Source organism: Muscardinus avellanarius (assembly GCF_963383645.1).
Source record: "Muscardinus avellanarius genome assembly, chromosome: 12".
NCBI classification, from domain to species: Eukaryota; Metazoa; Chordata; class Mammalia; order Rodentia; family Gliridae; genus Muscardinus; species Muscardinus avellanarius.
This window is the reverse complement of record NC_137798.1, coordinates 16,124,886-16,134,322: the sequence shown is the minus strand read 5'-3', so window position 1 is coordinate 16,134,322 and position 9,437 is coordinate 16,124,886.

Below are 9,437 nucleotides of genomic sequence, written 5' to 3'. Positions count from 1 at the left end.
GAAATGCCTTCCTTGAGGGGGCACTTTTCCTTGTCACAGTGCCTGATATTGCTCCCCTGGAACTTAGTGCCAGGGTCCCAGGATGCCTGCAGGGCAGTAGTATCCTCATAAATGACTGTTAGCTTCTGTTTGTTAAGTGAGAAGAAAACACTAGTGTAGTCTCATGCCCAGCTATGTTAGAGCTGGAGACAAAACTTGAAACGCCATTCCAGGATTTGTTGGAACCACTCCTGCTCATTCTCTAACTCTTCCTCGGGTTGGTTTTAAGTGACATTTCTAAAATCACATAAAATTAGTCTCAATGTTTTGTAGTTGTCATTGTTTTGAAGAGATGGTGAGTGGTTATGTTTTGTCCCCTTGAAATGATTTCAGTCAGCATCTTCACTGCTAGAATCTAAAACACCGAACATGTAAACTTAGAGAAAGAAAGATTTATTTGCTCATTGTTTTCCTTGAAGATTTTGGGATTTAGTCCCTGTGAGGCCAGAGATCGTGAATCTCAGTTGATGGTGGTGGGAAGGTGGGGCAAGGGAGAATACGGGCCTCCCCTCTTACATCAGGTATGCTGGAAGTGAGAGGAGGAGGAATCATATGTACTCCAAAGCTGCAGCCCCAGTGACCCACCTTCTCCCACTACACCAGCCTTGGCTTCACCCAGATAAGCCTATCACAGTGGATCTACCCACTACTGAGAGCGCAGAGAGGCTCTGCTTCCAGCATTGCTACCTTTGGTCCAATGAGGGATAGGTGGCTTTCCCTTTCCAAACAGTTACCCAAATGCTTTTTTATTCACTTTATTTATGCTACTTAATCTGATTATCTTTTGACAACTTTAGAAAAACAAATCTCTCTTCAAATGTAAAAAAATAGGCTGTTTTTAAGTATAGGAAGGAGTGAACATGCAGTTCTTATTTGAAATTCCTACCTGGACAAAAATAAGTAACTACGGAATAATTTTAAGAGGAGTATTAGTATTATCAAAAATGGAATCTAGGAATAAATAATTAGCTTCTTGAAATTAGAGGTTCAAAGGATAATGCTGATTAGTTGCAGATCATATGGTTTGACATTCTTGTTAAAATTCATCACCTACGTGTCTGAGTCTGGACTGAGTTAGCACAGGTGGCCTTCTCCATTCTCCTTTATAATAAGGCATCAGCCCAACCAACACCCTAGTTAGCACACATCGATCCTGGGAAGAGATATCATCAGAGTAAAGCATCAAGAGATACTAGTTCAGAATACATTAGGATAGTGTCGAAGAGCGAAGATTTATTGCATTATTATCACACAACACAAAAACACAAAAAGTGTTAATGAGAAATGTCACTTTTCTGTCATTCCCAAGGTTTTAATTAGCAAAACTAATACAGTGGATCCCATAGCAGAAGATACTACTACTTCTGAGTGGGTAAACTTTGGAGATAGCTAACAGTATTTTTTTAATGTGATTTCACAAGTTCTTAAAGGGTATATAAGCAAAAAGTGGCCATTAGAGAATCATGAGATAATAAAAGGGATATTTTGAGTGCTGTCCAAGGAATGTACTTTATGTGTAACCGTATATGCGCTCTATTGGACTGTTTTTGCACTAAAGTAAAACAACAGCTATATCCACATTTACTTGGCAGAAGCAGTTGAATTTTTTTTTAAACTAGGGATTGAGAACAGGGGTATTCTACTTCTGAGCTACACTCCCAGGCCTATTTTTATTCTTTATTTTGAAACAGGATCTCACTAAGTTGTGTAGGGACTCAGTAAGTAGCTGAAACTGGCCAAGAATTTGTAATCTTCCTATGTCAGCCTCCAAAGTATTGGGATTATAAGCATGCACCACCATCCCTGGGTAGAACAACTGAATTTTACATCCTGATATACAAGTAAAAATTCAGTTTTAGCTTCAATAAAAGAGAAATGAAGAAATCTCCAATTAAATGACTATGAGAGAAAAGTAATAATCATGATAGTATTGAGAAAGTAAAGGATTTCTCAAGATAGAAATATTTGTTCTTACTTAACATCAGATATCAAGCAAATAGATAGTGAAATAGTAAAGATACTGGAGAAAGAAAAAGAAATAGGATGTTTATTTTTTCTGAGAAAAAATAAAAGAATAAAAAAACAGACATGAAAATGTACAGGCAAATGGGATGAGAAACAGAAAACTACTGTTCATTTATAGTTCATCTGTTTTCTAAAAGTATTGGAGGCAGCCTACACAATACGACATGGAAATTATAAAGTTAGTAGACAGAGCAAAATCAGGACTTAGAAAGGAGGAAGCGAATGATGTTAATCATGAGAGTTAGCATAATTGGAATGAGCCAGTGTCTAATCTGGCTCTGGAATTCTGGGTTTTCAGGTAAAAGGAGAATGTGATATAGTCCCAGTTTCCTCTTGTCACATAACAAACCGTTTTAAAGAGAAGCTTGGAACACTGGCATTCACCTTTTCTCTCTGGTTCCGTGAGTTGCTCTAGGGGGCTCATGCAGTTTAGCCAATGGGTGGGGTTTTGAATAAGCAGGACTTCAAGACCTGTTTATTCTCATGTGTTGTACCTGAACTTGGAAAAGCCAAACAGCTGGCCTCATCAGCCGGGGCTCCCAGGGGTCACTCTCTCCATGTGGTTTTCCTATCGCAATAGTGTCAAAGACACATAGTCCAGTAAGGGGCAAGCGGAATCTCTATTTCCTTCATAATCTGGCTTTTAAGTCAACATTTGGCATTACCTCCTCCTCAACTCATTAGGAGCAAGTCACTAAGGCTAACATATGTTAAAAAGCAAGGGGTTGTTTTCCCTTGATGACGAGAGGAATGCCAAACAATCTAACATGTTTTAAAGTTACGATATGATGTAATAGATTCATCATGGTCAAAAAGGGTAGTAGTGTATCAAATTATCCAATCTCACACCTGATGCTTTAAATCGTTTTGTTAGGTGAAGAGGGAAAACAAGCATAACAGTAGAGAAGAAAAGAGAAAAAGACTAAAGATAAACATCTTTATAAGGTTAAAGAGATGTTTGGATCATGTCTTCATAGTCTTGGTTCTTTCAATGTAGCCTCAGACCATCAATAACAATATACTGGAAGTTTGTTCTAACAAATGAAAAATCTCAGACCCCTTACAAGTTGTATTAAGTAAGATTTTCATCTTTACTAGACCTCAGATGATTCTTTTTCAGAGTAAGTATGGGTTATAAAGTCAAATAGAATTGTTGGGTAAAGGCGAGGGACAGATGATTGCCCCCGATACCCTTAGAGCAGTCCAGGTGTCCCCCCCTTGTGGGGGAATAACAGAGTATGTTGGGAATAAAGAAACTAAGATTGAAAATTTTATGTGCTTATTGTCGAAGATATTTGGGATGAATTTTGGATTCTTAGTTGGAATTGAAATGGTAATCAGATCTAAATAGGGAGAGAGCACCATTGGGAAGGAGGAGGTTTGAAATAATGCTGGTTGAATGATATTGAGAAGTATGAGCAATTCTATAAAATAAATGGCAGCCAGAATGGGAAAATATCAATGTAGTTTTCAGAGATAAATATTATTTTGGCATCCTGAGGTTGTGTTGAACAGACTGTTACTTAAAACAAGTAGATTGTTGACTAAAAAGTTAACTGTGTTTTATAGAAATATTTTTAGTAATGACATTTCTTATCAATATTCAATATTTATTCAAAAGCAAACATAATGGCCTCAAGCATTAGCAAGTTGCAGTCTACCACTATTAATATTTTAAACTGTCTTACATGTGTGGTTTGCATTAAGAGGGTAGGGCTTGAAGAATATAGGAATCCTTGGAGAAATGGTTGCTTTTCAGTTTGGGGCTATAAAACATAAAATATATGCCTGGAATATCTGGCATACTGAAAGACAAGCTACTGACACGTGGGTTCATGTCAAATGGACAACCAGCCAATCTGAAGGGGTATGCCCTAGCGAAGAATGGGATAGCATTAGCAAAAAAAGGAATAATAATGATAATGGGGTAAGACACTCCAAATATGCCAACACCCATTAGTTCTTAATGGTACTTTCACACAGAAACTCATTAGTCACCTCTGGAAGATGCTGTGGAATCAACATTCATTCTGCAAACTGGTAAATTAAATGAAAAAATCCAGCATTTGTATCATATTTCTTTTACACACAGTATTTCAAGGCTATTTCTTATAGAGTCTTTGTATTATATTTCTTATACAAATAATTAAGTTGGAAAGACTTTTCAAAAGAAATCCAGCAAACAAAATTTGGAAGCAATGGTAAAATTAGAATATCACCATTTGACTCCTAATGAAATAATGGATTTAGGCCATGATCATCAATGGCTATTTAAACCATTAAGTGAATTGCTGATGAGGAACTTTAGAACAGGCATCAGGCTGACAGCAGCAAGCTCACTGCTTAGTCTTCATGTTGTTAAAAAAAAGAGATAACTAGACACTGCCTCTTAATGAAGCTATACTGCAATCCTATAAAACAGTCCTGCCATAAATCTGATCAAAGCTTTAGCTGTCTTAGGAGACAAATGTATGAACTCCCCTTCCCAATAGGGAGCAAAAGGCAAAGTTTAGAATATGGTGGTCCATGAAATGATGACCACTTTTTTGACAAATGATTTGTGAGGGAATAAGAACAAGAGAAAATTTGTAGATTGAAAGATGTAAGAGACTTCTAGTTCAGGCTCTGACATGGAAAATGCTAAGAAGCCATCACTTTCATTCCTAGAACGAGGGGGAAAATGCCAAACCAACTGAAAATAATTTTCATTAAATCCATCAGTGAACTGTGATTACATGGCAAACCTCACCTCAAAAACCTGGAGTGGCAGGTAATACAGAGAAACCCAGCCAAGATCGATTTACACGGAGCAGGAACTGCTGGAACCATAAGCAGCTAAGAATGCTTAAGTAGTAATTTTGATAAATTCCTGTGGGCTGCGTGTGGACTAGCTTGAGCCTGGTGAACTCCTAGAGGCTCAGCCTCGGGGAACCCCCACACTTTTGTAGATTGTTCTTTGAGAAACTCACTGTTTTCAAAGTGAGTATCTGAGGGGAAATCTCAACTTGAGCAGTGCAAGGGAAAATTTGAAATATGCTTATAGTGGACGCCATGACAGAAGACTTCCCTCCTTAGTTTGAGTAAGAGAAAAATACTTTACCAGAGCCTTACCTGAACCATGGGAACAAAATCTAGTCAACTCTCTGCCCTCTAGGCCTCCTCTTTCATTTAAAGGGAAGAAAAGCAAAGGCTAAGAAAGACCTTTGAAGCTTAAAATCCAGGGGAACAGGACACTACAATCCTGAAATATAAGATCCTGAAATATTTCTCCTTCCTACACCTGAAATCATGTTCTTAGGTGTTCACAGCTCCAGGAACAGTAAGGAACACAAAATAGGATAAATATACAAAGGAGCATCTGATATTCAAACAGAAGAAAGTCAAAGAGAAACCAAAATCAGAAGTACTCAGATGAAAAAGCAAAGGAAAGCAAAACATCTTACCATTAAAGAAGTCGTCATCAGAACTGTAGTGGAATATTCGCCAGAAGCAACGCCAGCAAGAGCAGAGCGGGCAGAAAAGGAGTATTGAATAAATAAAATAGACCACTCTAAAATTTTACATTCTGCAAACTTATCTTTAAAAATGAAAGAAAAATAAAGGCTTTCTGAGAAAAAACAAACTCCAGGGAATTTGCTACTATTGGCCTGTGAAAGACGTTCCTCAAGCCTGGCATGGTGGTGCACACCCGCACTACCACTACTGCCTAGGCTTAGGCAGGAAGACCACGGATCAAAGGGCAGCCTCGGTAACTTAGTGAGAACTTGTTTCAAAATAAAAATTTTAAAAATGGTATAGGGAGTTGTTTAAAGTTAAGATGACTCTGTATTTAAACCCCAGCAGGGAAAAAAGGAAGAAAGAAAATTCTTCAGAGAGAAGGAAAATGGTATATAGATCACAAGCTGGTATCTAATTTAAGAAAGAGAGCACACCTGAAAAAGAATAAATGGAAGTAAATAAAGTCTTTAGTTATCTAATTCTTAATTGATCTAAAAGATAACTTTTAAAACAATAATTTATAGCGATTTGGATTATTATAACTTATGATAAGTAAAACAATATTCTGCTATGAAATACCTTCACTACTGGTGAAGTAGCACTGTAATTTGAGAGATTAGTTATAAATATGTGTTAAAATATTAGTTGTAATACATGTTAAATTAGACTTAGGTTATTTGGAAGTGTATGTCAAAAGCTCTAGGGAAAATATTAAAAAGGGAGGAAGGGAATGTTATTTGCCAAAACAAAGAAAATAGAATCAAGTGAAATGCGTAATTAAAACCAGAAATGGCTGTGGTGGCACACGCGTGTAATCCCAGTACTTGGGAGGCTAAGACAGGAGTATTTTAGTTTACAGCCAGCCTCAACTTTTTAGTGAGGCCTTCTGCAACTTAGTGAGACTCTGTTTCAAAACAAAGAATAAAAACTAAGGATGGATGGGAGTGTAGCTTGAAGGTAGAATGCCCCTGAGTTCCATCTCCAATACTGAAAAAAATGGATGGCACAAAAACATTTAGACAGTACAATACAGTAAATTAAAAATAGTTAAATACATGGTAAATATTAAGTCATCTGTAATAGTCACTTTAAATGTGAATTCTAAGTACACAAATTAAATGATAGAGACAGCATAATGCATAAAATATAAGACCCAATGACCTATTTTCAACAAGATCTACTTTCTACAAGATACTCACTTTAAATATAAAAACCAAAATTAGTTAAAAAGGAATATAGACATATATTCCATGCTAACATTAATAAAATAGAAAGTTGGAATAGCTACTTTAAAATAACACCAAACATAGTTCAGGATAAGAAGAATTATCAGGGAGAAGGAGAATTTTATATAATTAGTGAGTAAATTCTCCAAAGAAGCATAAACAATACCTGAAAGGTATGTACCTAACAACAGAGGATTAAAATTTGTCAGGCAAACATTGGTCAAGGTTTTAAGAAAAAAATCAGTAAGTACTTAATTATGATTGGAGACTGGAGTACCTCTTTCAGTAACTGATAAAGTCAACAGGTAAAAAAGAAAGAAAATTAGTAAGGATGTTATTACACTGAATAGCCTCATCAATCAACTGTGTCTAATTGTCCTTTACATAGTGTTTATTCTAACATTAACAGAATACACATTGTTTTTGAGCTCACATGATGTTTACCAAAATTAACCATGTTATAGGGCATAAATCACATATTACAAATTAGAAAAATAAATCATTCACAGTGTTTAATAGAAATGGCGAGAGAACACATGCTCATTTTGTTCCCAATTTTAGGTGAAAACATTACATTTTCACTAATAAATATATTTAGTATAAATTTTTAGGATGTCTGTATCATTGAAAAGCTTCTCCAGACCTCCTGCAGTAGAGTTTGTATTATGAATGAGTGTTGGATTTTTCCATATGGTTTTGCATCATTGATATGAGAATATAATGTTTATTTCTTAGACGTGCCAGGCTTGCTTATAATTTGACTCGTGTCTTCTTTCTTTTCTCTTGTCATTATTATTTTTTTGATTGGTTTGGCAAATTTTTCTTGATCTATTAAAAGAACTAGCTTTAGATTTTGTGTTTTTTCTACTGAGTTTCTATTTTCAACTTCTCTGATTTCTGCTGTCGTTTTTACTGTTTACTTTAGCATGCTTTAGGTTTATCTCACTCTTGGTTTTTACTTTCCCAATATGAAAGTTTTAGATCCCTCTTATTCTCTAATATAGTCACGAAGTTCTATGCATTTTTCTCTAAGCACTGTTTTCATTGCATCCTATACATTTTGATAGGTTGCATATTTAGTTCCACTCAGTTTAAAATATCTTAATTTCTTTTAAGACCTCTTCTTTGGCCCATATTCAGGAGTGTATGTTCTAATATTTAGCAATCTTACAGTGATTGTATCCAGCTTAAATATACTTTGTCCTGAGAACATATTTTGTGCTGGAAGACATAGCCAATGCAATAAGACAACAAAACAAAATAAAAGTTACATAGATTATAAAAGGAGAAATAAAATTATTTGATTAGAGATGAACATTATTGTCTATCAAAAAATGATTAAAACCCCCTAATTATAGTAATTATATAGACACAACAAAATGGTGGTTTCCAGGCAGGAGGGGTGGGGGAGGAAGAGAGAGAGAGAGAGAGAGAGTGAGAGTGAGAGTGAGTGTGTGTGTGTATGTGTGTGTGTGTGTGTGTGTGTGTGTGTGTGTGTGTGTGTAGGGGTTAAGGAATAAAAAATATATATGATGTTAATTTCTCTACTGACTATTACTTTGGTCATCATAAGATGGATTTATCATTCTCTTCTATTCTTGGATAAAATCATATACATAACTGGGTATGGTGATGCACGCTTGTCATCCCAGTACTTGGGAGGCTGAGACAAGAGGATCACAGTTTCGTAGACAGCATTAGCTACTTACTGATACCCTCTGCAACTCAGTGAGACCCTGTTTCAAAATAAAGAATAAAAAAATAGGGCTGGATGTGTAGCTCAGAGGTAGAATGCCCCTGGGTTTCATCCCCAGTACTGCAAAAAAATTCATATACTTTTATTTCTTTACATGTCTTTTGGGTTTTAATTGTATAAAAGATACCAGATATTATAAATAGTACATTGTAGACACTTGGAAGAGTGACTTACTCTAGCCAACAGTTAACTTGGCTGGACCCAAACACCATACTCTGTGTCCCTGGCTCAGATGTTTAGTTTCTAGCTGAGGCTTCTCATTAGTTGCTGTTGGTATCCCCTGTGGATGTTAGTAATCAACCAACATTGAGACCAGTCAGCATTTCATAAGTATTTGGGAACTTATCCCCTGTGTAACTTCTTTCCTTCCAAGCTGGATGGCTGCTTTCCAGACACTAAAATCTGGCCTCTTGTGCATCTAAGTTAGCCTGTGGTGTCCCGCCGTTTTTATCTGCTACACAGATTGGAGGTTGTCCTTAGGCAATGAGCTATAAATTTCCCATTATCCTCAGGCACATTTCCTGTTTTTCAAGGATAGACACCCCATCCAGTTTCTTCCTGATTTGGTTGTTCTCCAATGCCTCAACACAGGTTTTCTTAAAATTTTTTCCAAATTTTCAAACTTTATTCCTGTGGGGACCAAGCCTTCAACACAAAGGTCTTTGGAGGATATTTAAAATCTAAACTATAGAAAATTTACTTTTTATTAAAGAACCCTTTGGAAACTGCTATTGTTCCCATTTGCCAACAGAAAAACTAAATTAAAGAGAGGTGAATTTACTTGTCAAATGTCACAGCCAAAAATTACTAAGATCCAGTAAGTTTTGTCCTAAACTTTGCACTCTTAACCTCTGAACTGTTTCCTCTCAAATTCATTTTTATTGAAGGTAAAA